Source organism: Herpailurus yagouaroundi, unplaced genomic scaffold, assembly GCF_014898765.1.
Source record: "Herpailurus yagouaroundi ecotype Mexico unplaced genomic scaffold, PumYag 159, whole genome shotgun sequence".
NCBI classification, from domain to species: domain Eukaryota; kingdom Metazoa; phylum Chordata; class Mammalia; order Carnivora; family Felidae; genus Herpailurus; species Herpailurus yagouaroundi.
Window position 1 is genome coordinate 58,950,598 of NW_024412400.1, and position 14,576 is coordinate 58,965,173.

At 34.6% G+C, this 14,576-nt stretch overlaps 1 long non-coding RNA gene across 3 annotated transcripts in view; it reads right to left on the reverse strand.

Annotated features, from left to right (window-relative positions):
* Window positions 1–9,644: 9,644 nt before the first annotated feature.
* The window catches only part of LOC121033949 (uncharacterized), a 6,312-nt gene continuing 1,380 nt past the window's right edge, over window positions 9,645–14,576 (reverse strand). The window contains exons 2-5 of one of the 3 annotated variants that reach the window (XR_005792217.1): window positions 12,621–12,735; window positions 11,816–11,931; window positions 10,379–10,610; window positions 9,645–9,811 (exon numbers count right to left, since the gene is read on the reverse strand). This is a non-coding gene — a long non-coding RNA (uncharacterized LOC121033949). Of the gene's footprint in view, window positions 9,812–10,378; window positions 10,611–11,815; window positions 11,932–12,620; window positions 12,739–14,576 lie in introns of all 3 variants that reach the window. The other 2 variants (XR_005792215.1, XR_005792216.1) reach the window with 2 other exon arrangements.

The window sequence follows — 14,576 nt, forward strand, 5'->3', positions numbered from 1 at the left end:
ACAAGCTGAAGGAAGAGCACTGCTACTGCCAAGAAAATTGTATCAAGAGGACTAAGAGGGGATTTTCTTGAGTAGCACTACCCATTAGAAAGACAACGTGAACCACATATGTAATTTTAAACTTTCTAGTAGCCATATTTTAAGAAATGGCTAAGAAAGTGAAATTTAAAAAAAGAAATAAGTGAAATTAATTTTAATAACATTTAAATTTTTAACTTTTTCTGGGGCACCTGGGTGGCTTGGTTGGTTTATCATCCAACTCTTGATTTTGGCTCAAGTAATGAGCTCAATGGTAAGATCAAGCCCCTCATAGGGCTCTACGCTGGGCATGGAGACTGCTTAAGATTCTCTCTCTCCCTATGGCCCTCCCCCACTCTTGCAACTGAATGCACATGTGCTCTCTTTCTCTCTCTCTCTCTCTCTCCCTGTAAATAAATAAATAAATAAATTACTATTTTTCTAATTTAAATATAATTTGAGATATTTAATGCATTTTTGTCAACATCATAGTCAAAATGATAAAAGACTCAATGAGATTCTTCTTTCTTTATTTATTTTATAATTTTCTTTAGTAGGCTTCATACCCAATGTGGGGCTTGAATTCACAACCCAGAGTTCAAGAGTCACATGCTTTACCAACTCAGCCAGCCAGGCGCCCCAATGAGATTCTTTGAATTCTTTCTTCATATTAAGCCTTAGAAATCAGCATGTATTTTACTCTATAGAAACCGCATTTCAAGTGCTTAGTACCTTGAAATTGGACAAATGCCATATTGGACAGTTCAGTTCTAGAGAAACTACAGAAATGCCCCTTGAAACAAAAGTTAGTTTTAACTTCCTGCTATACCTAGAGATTGCCAATCCATTATATGATAGTGACAATCAAATAAGAACTTTTTATACCTCTTATCTGTCCTCATTCCTACCCCTGAAAGTCTCAAAAATATTAATGCCCCAACTTGACAGCACCAAAATATATAAAATAATAACAAACATAAAGGAACTCATTAATACTAATATAATAATACAAGGCAACTTTAACACCTCATTTACATCAATGGACAGATCATATAAACAAAAGATCAACAAGGAAACAATGGCTTTGAATGACACACTGGACCAAGTGGATTTAAGAGATATATTCAGAACATTTCAAAAGCAGCAGAATACACATTCTTTTCAAGTGCACGTGGGACATTCTCCAGAATAGATCACATGCTAGGTCACAAATCAGGCTTCAACAAGTACAAAAAGATTGAGAGCATGCCTTGCATATTTTCCTATGGCAACACGATGAAATTTGAAGTCAATCACAAGAAAAAAAATTGAAAGACCATAAATACACGGAGGATAAAGAACATTCTACTAAAGAATGAATGGGTCAACCAAGAAATTAAACAAGAAATAAAAAACATGGAAACAAATGAAAATGAAAACACAATGGTCTGAAACCTTTGGATTCAGCATAAGTGGTCATAAGAGGGAGGCATACAGCCTTCCAGGCCTACCTCAAGAAGCAAGAAAAGTCTCAAATACACAACCTAACTTTATACCTAAAGGAGCTAGAAAAAGAACAATTTATGAAGCCTAAAGCCAGGAGAAGAAGGGAAATAATAAAGATTAGAGCAGATATAAATGATGTGGAAACAACAAGCAAAAACAGTAGAACAGATCAATGAAATCAGGAGCTGATTCTCTGAAAGAATTAATATTATTGATAAACCCCTAGCCAGACTTATCAAAAAGAGAAATGACCTAAATAAATAAAATCATCAAAGAAACAGGAGAGATCACAGCCAACACCACAGAAATGCAATTATAAGAGAATATTAGAAAAATTATATGCCAACAAATTGGACAATTTGGAAGAAATGGATAAATTTCTAGAAACATATAAACTACCAAAAATTAAAGAGGAAAAGATAGAAAACTTGAACAGACTAATAACCAGCAAAGAAATTGAATCAGTAATCAAAGTCTCACAGCAAACAAAAGGCCAGGGCCAAATGGCTTCCCAGGGGAATTCTACCAGACATTTAAAGAAGGAAGAGTTAATACCTATTCTTCTTCTCAAACTGTTCCAAAAAATAAAAATGGAAGGAAGACTTCTAAACTCATTCTATGAGGCCAGCATTACTTTGATTCCAAAACCAAAGACACTATTATAAAAAAACTACAGGCTAATAATATTCCTTATGAAAATGGATGCAAAAATTCTCAACAAAATATTAGCAAATCAAATACAACAGTACATTTTATATATATTCAGTTAAGAATGTATAAAAATTATAGTTAAAATTATGCTTGATATATAAATGTATATTAAATATCCATATATATATTCGATATTCATCTCATCCACTTCTATATATAAATCTCTGTATATAAATCTATATATAGTAAAAGCTTGGATTGCAAGTAACTTATCCTGTGAGTGTTCTGCAAGACAAGCAAACATTTCTAATAAATTTTAACTTGATAAACGAGCGATGTTCTGCAATATGAGTAGTACGTGATGCCAAATATACAGGATCACAATTGAGCCAATGGTTCTTGAAATTCATGTTAATATAGAAGTGCTTTGATTATAAGCATGTTTCCAGAACGAATTATGCTTGCAAATCAAAATTTTACTGTCTATACAATTTTTTGAAAATATAATATCGTTTAAATAATACATGTGTTCTTATTTGAACACAGAGACCAAACACTGACACCATGAAACCAATCCCTTATTATTCTCTCTAGTCCAGTCTATTATAGAAGTGACTTAATCAGATTTCCCACATCTGTTTTACCTCCTTCAAATTTATTTTTTAAACTAAAGAAAGAAAATGTTTTAAAGTAAGAAACATAGGTTCTTAGCTCAAAACCATGTGATTGTCTCCCCAGTTTTCCTTAAATTCAAAAATTCTTACATTGACCATCAGAACCCTAAATATTCTCATTGCCATCTGCATCTCCAGTTTTACCATGAATCAAATTATCCTTTTTTCCATATATTCCAACCATGATAGTTTTCTTTCAGTTCCTCAAATGCACTCCACTCTCTTGCACAATAAGCTCTTCACATGTGCTGTTCCCCCATACAGTTAAATATACTAGTTAATTTCTTTGCTTTCTTTTGATCCCCAACAGTGTTTTCTTTCCCTGAAGATGTAATTTCTGAACCCATAGAACAAGTTAGACTCAGGAGTCAAGTGTGTTTATAGCATTTTATGCTTTAGTTATTTATTTACCAACTTGACATCTAGATTATAAGCTTCCTTAGGACAGAGACCAAAATGTCTTGATAAGATACAGAACTCATGAACTTATAATGTGTAATTTGCTCATTAAATTAATGAAGGGTAGATTTTATATTGGTTTTATTTTTGTTTCTCCCATCATATCAGTTATAAATGCTATTATGTGATTTTGTGCTAATAAATATACATATGTATTAATTTAATGTATTATTCATATATGCATTAATTCATAACACATTCATTGAACAGTACATTAAGAGAATCGCCATGATCAAGTGGGATCAAGTGCAACCTTGGTGGCTGCAATGGTGGTTTAATATTCACAAATCAATCAATGTGATATGTCACATTAATGAAAGACTGGATAAGAACTATATGATCCTTTCAATAGATGCAGGAAAAGCATCTGACAAAGTATAGCATCCATTCTTGATAAAAACCTTCAACAAAGTAGGGATAGAAAGAACACACCTCTAAATCATAAAGACTGTATATGAAAGACCCACAACTAATATCATTTTCAATGGGTGAATACTGAGAGCTTTTCTTCTATGGTCAGGAAGAAGATAGGGTTGTCCACTCTCACCACTGTTATGTAACATAGTACTAGAAGTCCCACCCTTAGCAATCAGCAGCAAAAAGAAAAAAAGAAAGCATCCAAATCTGCAAGGAAGAATTTAAATTTTCACTATTTGCAGATAACATGATGGTTCTATGCAGAAAATGCAAAAGATTCCACCAAAAAAATTGCTAGAACTGATATGCAAGTTCAGTAAAATTGTAGGATACAAAATCAACATACAAAAATCTGTTGCATTTGTATGCACCAATAATGAAGCACCAGAAAAAGAAATCAAGGAATCCATCTCATTTATAATTGCACCAAAAACCATTAGATACTTAGGAATAAACCTAACCAAAGAGGTAAAATATCTGTATCCTGAAAACTGTAAAATACTTATGAAAGAAATTGAAGACAACATAAAGAAATGGAAATGCAATCCAAGCTCATGGATTGGAAGAAAAAAATATTGTTGAAATGTCTATACTACCGAAAGCACTCTACACATTTGATGTAATCCTTATCCAAATACCACCAGTGTTTTTCACAGAGCTAGAACAATCTTAAAATCTGTATGGACCACAAAAGACCCCAAATGGCCAAAGCAATCTTGGAAAACAAAAGCAAAGTTGGAGGCATCACAATTCCAGACTTCAAGGTATGTTACAAAACTGTAGTGATCAAAACAGTGTGGCATAAAAACAGACAAATAGAACAATGGAGCAGAATAGAAAACCCAGAAATGGACCTTCAACTATATGGTCAATTTACCTTTGACAAAGCAGGAAAGAATATCCAATGGAAAAAAGGGCAGTCTTTTCAACAAGTAGTGCTGGGAAAACTGGAGAGCGACATGCAAAAGAATGAAACTGGACCACCTTCTTACACCATACACAAAAATAAATTAAAAATGGATAAAAACCTAAATGTGAGACAGGAAACTATTAAAATCCTAGAAGACAACATGGGCAGTGACCTCTTTGACATTGGTCGTAGCAACTTCTTACTAGACATGTCTCCAGAGGTAAGGGAAACAAAACCAAAAATTAACCATTGGGACCTCATCAAAATAAAAAGCTTCTGCATGACGAAGGAAACAATCAATAAAACTAAAAGGCAACCTTCAGAATGGGAGAAAATATTTGTAAATGACATATCTGATAAAGGATTAGTATCCAAAATATATAAAGAACTTATCAAACTCAATACCCAAAAAAACAAATAACCCAGTGAAGAAATGGGCAGAAGACTTGAATAGACATTTTTCCAAAGAACACATACAGATGGCTAACAGACCCATGGAAAGATGCTCAACATCACTCATCATCAGGGAAAGACAAACCAAAGCTACCATGAGATACCACCTAACACTTGTCAGAGTGGGTAAAATTAATGACACAGGGAACAACAAATGTTGGTGAGGGTGTGGAGAAAGGAGAACCCTTTAGCACTGTTGGTGAGAATGCAAACTTGTGCAGCCACTCTGGAAAACAGTATGGAGGTTCCTCAAAAAATTAAAAATAGAACTACCTTACAATCCAGCAATTTCACTGCTAGGTATTTACCCAAAGGATACAAAACTACTGATTTGAAGGGATACATGCACCTGATGTTTATAGCAGCATTATCAACAATAGCCAAACTATGGAAAGAGCCCAAATGTCCATTGCTGATGAATGGATAAAGAAGAAGTGGTATATATACACAATGAGAATATTACTCAGCACCCCCCCCAAAAAAAGAGTGAAATCTTGCCAATTGGAACAATGTGGATGGAGCTAGAAAGTATTATGCTAAGTGAAATAATACAGTCAGAGAAAGACAAATACCATATTATTTCACTTGTATGTGGAATTTAAGAAACACAACAAATGAACATAGGAGAAAAAAAGAGAATCAAACCTTGAAACAGTTTCTTAACTTAGAAAACAAACTCATGGTTGCTGGACGGAAGTGAGCAGAGAGAGGGGTTAAATGGTTGATGGCACTTGTTGTGAAGAGCACTAGGTGTTATATAAAAATGATGAATCACTAAATTCTATACCTGAAACTAATATTACACTGCATGTTAACTAACTGGAATTTAAATAAAAATGTGAAACTAAAAAAAAATACATATTAGCTACTAAGTTAAAAAAAAAAAAGAAGAAGCTTATTATCTTCTTCTTCCTCAAAGGTTATCAGGCCTAGCTGTTTAAACAGAGATGGAATCATATTTCCTTAAATGAAGATAATAGTGGTAAATATGTTTGAAGGAAATGGAATGTTTAGAACATTGTGAATTGAAACCAGAAACACATCTTAAAATTGTCACTGTTTCAACAGTTTTGAGATATAATTGACATCCAATCAACTGCACATTCATGTGAAGCTTACAATTTATTAAGTTTTAATGTAAGCACACACCCATGAGACTGTCAGTACACTCAAGATAATAAAAATATCCATCACTCCCTACAGTTTTCTCATGTTTCCTTGTTGTCTCTTCTTTCTACCCCTCCCTCCTTTATTGGTCCCAGGCAACCACTGTTCCTCTTTCTGTCATTTTATTTATTTATTTATTTATTTATTTATTTATTTATTTATTTATTTAAAAAAAATTTTTTTTCAACGTTTATTTATTTTTGGGACAGAGAGAGACAGAGCATGAACGGGGGAGGGGCAGAGAGAGAGGGAGACACAGAATCGGAAACAGGCTCCAGGCTCTGAGCCATCAGCCCAGAGCCCGACGCGGGGCTCGGACTCACGGACCGCGAGATCGTGACCTGGCTGAAGTCGGACGCTTAACCGACTGCGCCACCCAGGCGCCCCGACATATTCTTTTTTAAAATGTTTACTTATTTTGAGAGAGAGTGTGCGCGTGTGTGCACATGAGTGGGGAAGGGGCAGAGAGAGGGCTGAGAGAGAGAGAGAGAGAAATAGAGAGAGAATCCCAAGCAGGCTCTGTGCTGTCAGTGTGGAGCTTGATGTGGGGCTTGATCCCAGGGACTGTGAGATCAGGACATGAACTGAAATCAAGAGTCAGACACTTAACCAACTGAGCCACCCAGACACCCCTGCATTGACTTATTTTTAACTTTTTCTTAGAAAAATATCTAAGAATAGAATGGCTCAATCATATGGAAAGTGCATGTTTAGCATGTTTAACTTCTTAGGAACTTTCCAAACTGTTTTCCAAAGTATTGTTCCCACCTGTACTGTGTGAGAATTCTAGCTGTTCCGTCTTTTCATAACGCTTGGTATAATCAGTCTTCTAAGTTTTATCTATTCTATTATGTATATAGGGTATCTCATTGTTTTAATTTTCACTTTCCTAGTGACGAATGTTGTTGAGCCTGTTTTCATGAATCTAGCCTCTATTCATGTATCTTCTTTGTCATAGTGTTTTTTCATGACTTTATATGCCATCTATATACCTTCCATGGTAAATTGTCTGTTCAGTCTTCTGCCTATTTCTTTTTGAATTGAGTTGCTTGTTTTCCTATTGAATTTTCCAAGTTCTTTGTGTATTCTATATACAAATCTTTTTTTCTGATACATGATTTACAAAATATTGTCTCTGTCTGCGGCTGGTCTTTTCATTCTTTAACGAAGTCTTTTGAAGAGCAGAAGTTTTTAATTGTGATAAAGTTCAAATTATCATTTTGATATTTCATTAATCCTTGGTTTTGGTATTATATCTAAGAAATCTTTGCCTAACTCAAGGTCACAACAATTTTTGTCTTTTGTTTTCCCTAAAAGTTCTACAGTTTTAGTATTTACATTAACTTATGATCCACTTTCAGGGCCACCTGGGTGGCTTTGTTGGGTAAGCGTCCAACTTCGGCTCCAGTCATGATCTCGCATTTCATGAGTTCAAACCCTGCATAGGGCTCTGTACTGACAGCTCAGAGCCTGGAGCCTGCTTCGGATACTGTGTCTTCCCCTTTCTCTGCCCCTTCCCTGCTTGTGCTCTCTCTGGTCTCTCAAAAAAAAAAAAATGAATAAATGTTGAAAAAAATTTTTTAAATAAAAAAAAAACTTATGATCCAGTTTGAGTTAATCTTTGTGTGGGTTGTCAGTATGAATTGAAATTTATTTTTTATCACTTCATTTGTTCTTATCTTTCAAATATTACTGTCCTTCATTGCCTGATGCCTCGTGTCTTTAAAACCATTGTTTTATATATTTTTCCCAGTCGTTTGTTTCAAGTGGGAAGGTAAACTTGGTTTCTGTTAACTCCATCTTGGCCAGAAGCAACTGTCATGAAGTTCATTTTTAATTAATGAAAGTTATTTTTTTTAAAAAAAGGGCTGCATTTTGTTAGAGTACTTTCTTTTATTTAAGAGTGAGTGAGCTGAAAAACTTTAAAAAGCTGCATGAGTTTTTATTCAAAGATAGCAGAAGAAACACCCCACTAAAGAAATTTAACAAGAGAGTGGAAGACAAACATGAATATCTGCCCTGAATCCTCTGTGTTACATGTAGGAACAACATAATCTTTAAATCTAGATCACTTATTGTTTACATACTTTTAAAAGCAGTTGATATTTGAGGCACTCATTAATTAGTATTTGAAAATGAGGAGATGTTTCCCATGATTCTCATAAGTAATGGAAATCCTAAAAAATGGCCTTTAAAATCCCTCTTTGTATACCTGGGAAGTCGCAAGAATTCTTCCAACTACTCATGTCAACACTGGAGAAGCTAGAAACATGTTCTAAATATATTTCAACACAATCAAAATTGACATTTACTTCTTTGAAAATACACAATGTTAAAGAAAATCCAAATTTTGATTTCAAATGGTATTTCCAAATTTTAATTTGTTATAAGACTTCCTATTTGTACTGAATTTCTATTTCTCAAGCCATTTCCTTTCTTTTGTTGGTTTCCCACTTAGTTAATTTCTCCCATATTCTAATCACAGATTTACATCTATTTTTCAAAGGCTGTCTAAAGATCACTTTGAAATAAATCCAGCTTATCTCTGTCATTCATAAGATTAACCTACTATTCATTCAACTCATCAATAAATGATGAGAAAAGTGAGAGACTAGATCCACTTGGTTCATATGCCCAAGATGAATTTGATGAGTGTTATGTCAGTGTTGGGCACTACATATCAAGGGATGGTCCACATTCTTGTACTTAAAATTGATTCTCTCTCCTTTTTTTTCCTCTCATTTTACAGTCTCTGAAAAATTTTCAAGTGAACTGGAGGTCTTTCTGACTGACCTACATATAAAACTGGAAGGAAGTTCTGAGTTGAAATTTAGCATGCAAAGTTTTGTGCAAACCTATATTATTCATGTGAATGAGAAGTGACATACAGGATACTTTGCAAAAACAATGAAAAAGAGAAGTTTTAAAGTTTGAAAATATTTCAATAGGAAAACAGTAATGAGTAGGAAGATTAAAACTCCCAAAGGCAATGAGTTATAATTTTGTCAAACATAAAGTAATATTTTGATGTTTTGTGAGAGTTTTTATAAAGTTAGATGAAGACATTAATACTGTTTTTAGAATACCTTTTTAGAAAAAAGAAATCCTGTTGTACTTTTGTAACTGAACCAATGTGAGTTCACTCCTTGGTGAGTCACAGATACACCAGGTAGGGTTGTCACACAAAGTAAATTTTATTTGAGGCAAATAAGGAGATCACTGGGAATAATTTCCAAAGCCTTGACTTCCTGAGAAAGGGTGAATGAGTGCCTTTTGTTTAGGGTTAGGATGAACATTTAAATAGGGAAGCCTTGTCATCCTTTGTAGAGGTGGGCATGAGGTCATGCATGCACCTTAAGGAAACATGCCTATACATACATCGTATGTTATATAAATGAGGCTGGTGCCCCTCCTTGGGTAGAGATTTTATTATTATAATGAGGAAGAGGGAATTGTTAGTCATTCCAGATGTCACTCCATGGTCTGTGCGGGTGCCAGTCGGGGGTTAAGCTCAAACTGGTCTGGGTGGTCTGGGATGGCTGGAGGTCCTGTCAGGACAGTTTCAGGTTTCATTTGCCTGTGTTAAGAAGTAAGCCAGAAAGAAGAATTTATGAAAAAATATAGGACAGAGGTTGTGGAGTACATGCAGGTGGGCAATAAAGTTCAGGTCTTGAGGTCTAGCTGGTGACACTTTTATTAGAGTTGTATATCCCTAAATCATCATTGAATTTGTTGCAATTTGTTCTGAATTGTGATTTCTATAGTAGGGTGCCTGTATAATACTAAAAATAGGGATTTATTATTTTTAACTGCGTTCTTTCCCAAATGTGCTAGACCAACATAGAAAATCTGTTAATCTATGTGTCTCCAAAATACTATTTAGAATTTTTTACCCAGAGAAACCCAAGAGTGTATAATGTTTAAAGTGTATAAATAATATCTGTAGCATTAAAGTTTTTTAATCATAAACATAATGTTCATTTTAAGGTGATCTCTGAAATCTATATCATAAAACTCAAAACACCATGGAAGAAAATTAGAAACCATTCATTTAACCATTATCTTCAATTAATGGAAAGGAAATGGTAAAATTTAAAGTGATTAATTCCTTCACTTGACTGTCCATACTTTAATATTGATATACCTTATGAAGATCCCATATGCATGGGAAGGGTAGTCTTTTTCAGTTTCTCTGAACACAGATGATTGGGAGGGTGTCTTAACCTTTTCTGGTTTCCAAGCATAGGTCTCAGGCAAAGGTCAACATTGTCACCACAACTTTCCTTTCTTTGAAGGACTTACAAGAGTAAGATTTAACCTTCTTATTTTTTTTTCCAACTCTGGCAAAATGTGTGTTACTGGTGTGTACATTTCAGCTAAAGCAGTAGTAAGAAGACAAATCAGAATACACAAATCCAGGTAAAGTTGAGAATGAATCAAAATATCTACCATAACCATGAGGCTTTATAATTTGGTATATAAAAAAGCTTGTTAAACCAAAAGAAGTCTTTAATTTTTAGACTATTAGGCAGTTTTAAAACAGTGAAGAATTGCTATTAGTATGGTGAACATTTTTTGGTTCAAAATTAACTTTCTAACACCCTGAAATCATGTCATGCCTAATTAAGCCATTATGTAAGTCTGACCTTGAGTTTAATAGGATGAAAAGGGAGAATAGAACTTGCATATGGTTGGTGCTTCATAACTGTTGACTAATAATGACTATAATGATTTATAACTTGGATCAAATAATATCACTAGATATTTATACTCTTTCAAGTTTCATTTAAAGTTCATATCTGAAATCTATTTCGTAGAGATGAGCAGGCATATCCATTTAGAAAGGACTAAATCAGTGCTTCTCAACAGGAACAGTTTTGCTTTCCAAGGGACACTTGGCGATATCTAGGAACATATCCTTCATTATTACTACAGGAGTTGGGGGGTGCTACTGGCATCTAGTGGGTAGAGGCTAGAGAGGCTGCTAAATATCTTGCAATGTACAGAACAGCCTCTCAAAATAAATAATGATTTGGTCCAATATATCAGTGATATTGAGATTGTGAATCTCTGGGATAAATAAGTTTTATATGGAGTTAATATATACTCATGTGTGTAGATACTTAGATAGTGTGTATCAGGGTGTGTATTTATGACTCTCCAGAAATTCTGGAAATTTTTCTTTACTTTCCCTTTTTTTTATGGCTAAAAAAGTTATGATATTGTTTGCCAATCATTCTCTAATGAAGTAAATATTCTCTAGTTGTTACTATAATACACAAAGAAACAACTTTCATTCTGATATTGAATCCCCAGTCCTAAATAACAACAACAGAAAAGCGACGATAGAATAAAGCTAACACAGTACAAAGTTAAATCCTCAAGTTCTAGAACATTATTATGTGTGAGTCTCTGACCCTTTTCAGTGTTGAGAGAATCAAAGGAAAGAGAAGAATACTTTGAAAGTTATGTCTTTACAATATCTCTCAGAAATATTTTTTCTCTTGGCACATTTGAGAAAGACAGGGCTTGTTCTTCTCTTTCTTAGCTTAGAGAGTCATAGATACAGTCGTGTAACTACCTGCAAAGAACATTCCCACTTAAATGGAGAAGTGGGGGTGATAACTAAAAATCTGCCATAGGAAGTGATCAAAGAAGGCCAGTCAAAGAAAATGTAGGCAGTGAAGTTGGAGGCAGCTGAAAGAAAAATTAGGATAGTTAGATTCCTGTAGCTGACATATTTGGGATTATAACAATAGAGATTTCAAAAGCTGTAGTCACCCATATCAGAGCATTTGTAAAGACAAAGTACTCAAAACAAAGCTGCTGGAAATTGTCGATTACATGAAATTTAAGCAAGAACAAAGAGAAAAGATGACAATATGAGGAAATAATTGCTACTATGTGTGTCTATGTACATGTATAAACTGATTTATTTAGTCCTTTCTGAATTATAATTTATAAGACATATTGGCATTTGGAATTCATAAACCATCTCTACATCCAGGCAGCTTTTTTCTAAATTAAAATTTCCTTCTTCCATGTATTTTTGATTTTGTTTTTCCCGTCCCAGCCATGTTGTCCTTAGTTATTTTTTAAAAAACTGGGACCAGGGGTGCCTGGGTGACTCAGTAGGTTTAGCGTCCCACTTTTGATTTTGGCTCAGGTCGTGATCCCAGGGTCATGGGACTGAGCCCTGTTTCAGGCTCATGCTGAGCTTCGAGCCTGCTTAAGACTCTCTCTCTCTCTCTCTCTCTCTCTCTCTCTCTCTTTCTCTCTGTTTCTCTCTCTCTTTCTCTCTCTCTCTACCCACCCCCCCCTTTGGCCCTCTCCCTGCTGGCACATTCTTTAATAAAAAAATATAAATATAAAGTAAAATACATTACAATGCAATACAATACACTAAGTTTGTTGAGTGTCCAACTCTTGATTTCAGCACAGGTATTTATCTCAAGGTTGTGAGTTCAAGCACTGCATTCAGCTCCATGCTGGCTGTAGAACCTACTTAAAAAATAAAGAAAAATTTTAAAATGAAAATACGTGGACTGTGTATACTTACTGTAAGGTTGATTCTTTCATGGGACTGACTTTTTGTAGAACTGGGTTTAACAAAGATAAGGTTATCAGGTTGACTTAATAGAGAGAAATCGCTTTACCTTCCTCCACTAAATTTAACTTTAAATCTGTTTCATCCTATTTCCATCTTCCCACTTAGCGTTAATGCCCCCACCTATAAAACCTGAGGTCCGCCTAAAGATAGGGTGAAAGAGCCAGTCTGTTAATAAATGAGTGAAGCAACCTTCATGGGGACTATGGCAAACTCAAGAGTTGGAGACCTATAAAGAGTAAACACGGCCATTGTAGCTTCTGGCTTTCATTCTCATGTGTCATGAAGGGCTGCTGCCCAGTATTGTTAAACATTCCAGTTTTTATGTTAAAAAATAATAAATTCATACTTTAAATTAAACACCCAAATTAAAATGTTTTCTCTCTCTCTTTTTCTTGTCTTTGCCTTTTTCTATTTTCATTTTGAATTTAGTACAATATACATATCAGAGACCACTAATGTGAAACTTCTGGCCCAGATGATCAAAGTGTTCCATATTTTTCAAAAAAGGTACTAAGAATATATTAACATTACACTAGAAATCTATTGTAAATATATTCAAATAGTTGGTACTAAGGATTGATATTCCAAGAATAGCATTTTTATTAAAGAACCAGAATGTAGCTCTGAGAGACTGTCTAGCCGAGCAAAGACATTTTGCATAGAATCCTAAAATAGTATTGTTGACTGAGGCAGAAGCTTGTGAGATTTTTATCTATGAAAATTGTACTTCAATATATCAGCTGTGGACTTGGGGTAAGATTTAGGTAAGATATTTGAGGCAATTAGTATTGTCAGTAGAAATGTTTGTCCTTCATTAATGTTTTCTAAGTACTGAACTCTTTAACTTTTTAAACATATTTTTCTACTTTTTGCATGGAGACAGTACATAAACTCAATAATCCAATTCTGTAGAACTAAACCAGACATTTGTATAATAGGTTTGCTGTAGAGGTGGTGGTACAGCTTGAACCTGTTATTGTAATACAATTCTCGATATCAACTTGGAGATCATTCCAGGTCAGTGATTTGACTTCACAGTAGAATCACCTGAGGATTTTTTTTTTTTTTTTAATTCTGATGACCTGACTGCATTTCATAACCATTCAGTCTTTGTGGGGTGGGGAGGTATGGGAAAGATCCAGACATCATTACTTTTTTAGCTCTTTAGTTGAGCAGAGAACTATCTAAATAATATTCACTAGAATTCTTCTTTAAGCCAGTGGTCATAAGAGTCTTAAAAATCTTGAGGACCAGATAAGGTTAATTAATCCAATTGTTCATTTAACAAACATGTATTAAGTACTTACTCTGTACTAGATACTTTGCTTGAGGGGAGGGGTGATATGCAAAGATGAATAAAACGTTTTTTGCCCCTCAAATAAATAGAATCTATTTTTTTAATGTTTTTATTTATTTTTGAGAGACAGAGAGAAACAGAGCATGAACAGGGGAGGGGCAGAGAGAAGGAGACACAGAATCCCAAGCAAGCTCCAGGCTTTGAGCTGTCATCACAGAGCCCGACGTGGGGCTCGAACTCATACCGTGAGATCATGCCCTGAGCCAAAGTCAGATGCTTAACTGACTGAGCCACCCAGGTGCCCCAGAATCTATTTTTTTTAATGTTTATTTATTTTTGAGAGAAACAGTGAGAGACAGAGTGTGAGCAGAGGAGGGGCAGAGAAAGAAGGAGACATAGAATCCAAAGCAGGCTCCAGGATCTGAGCTGTTAGCA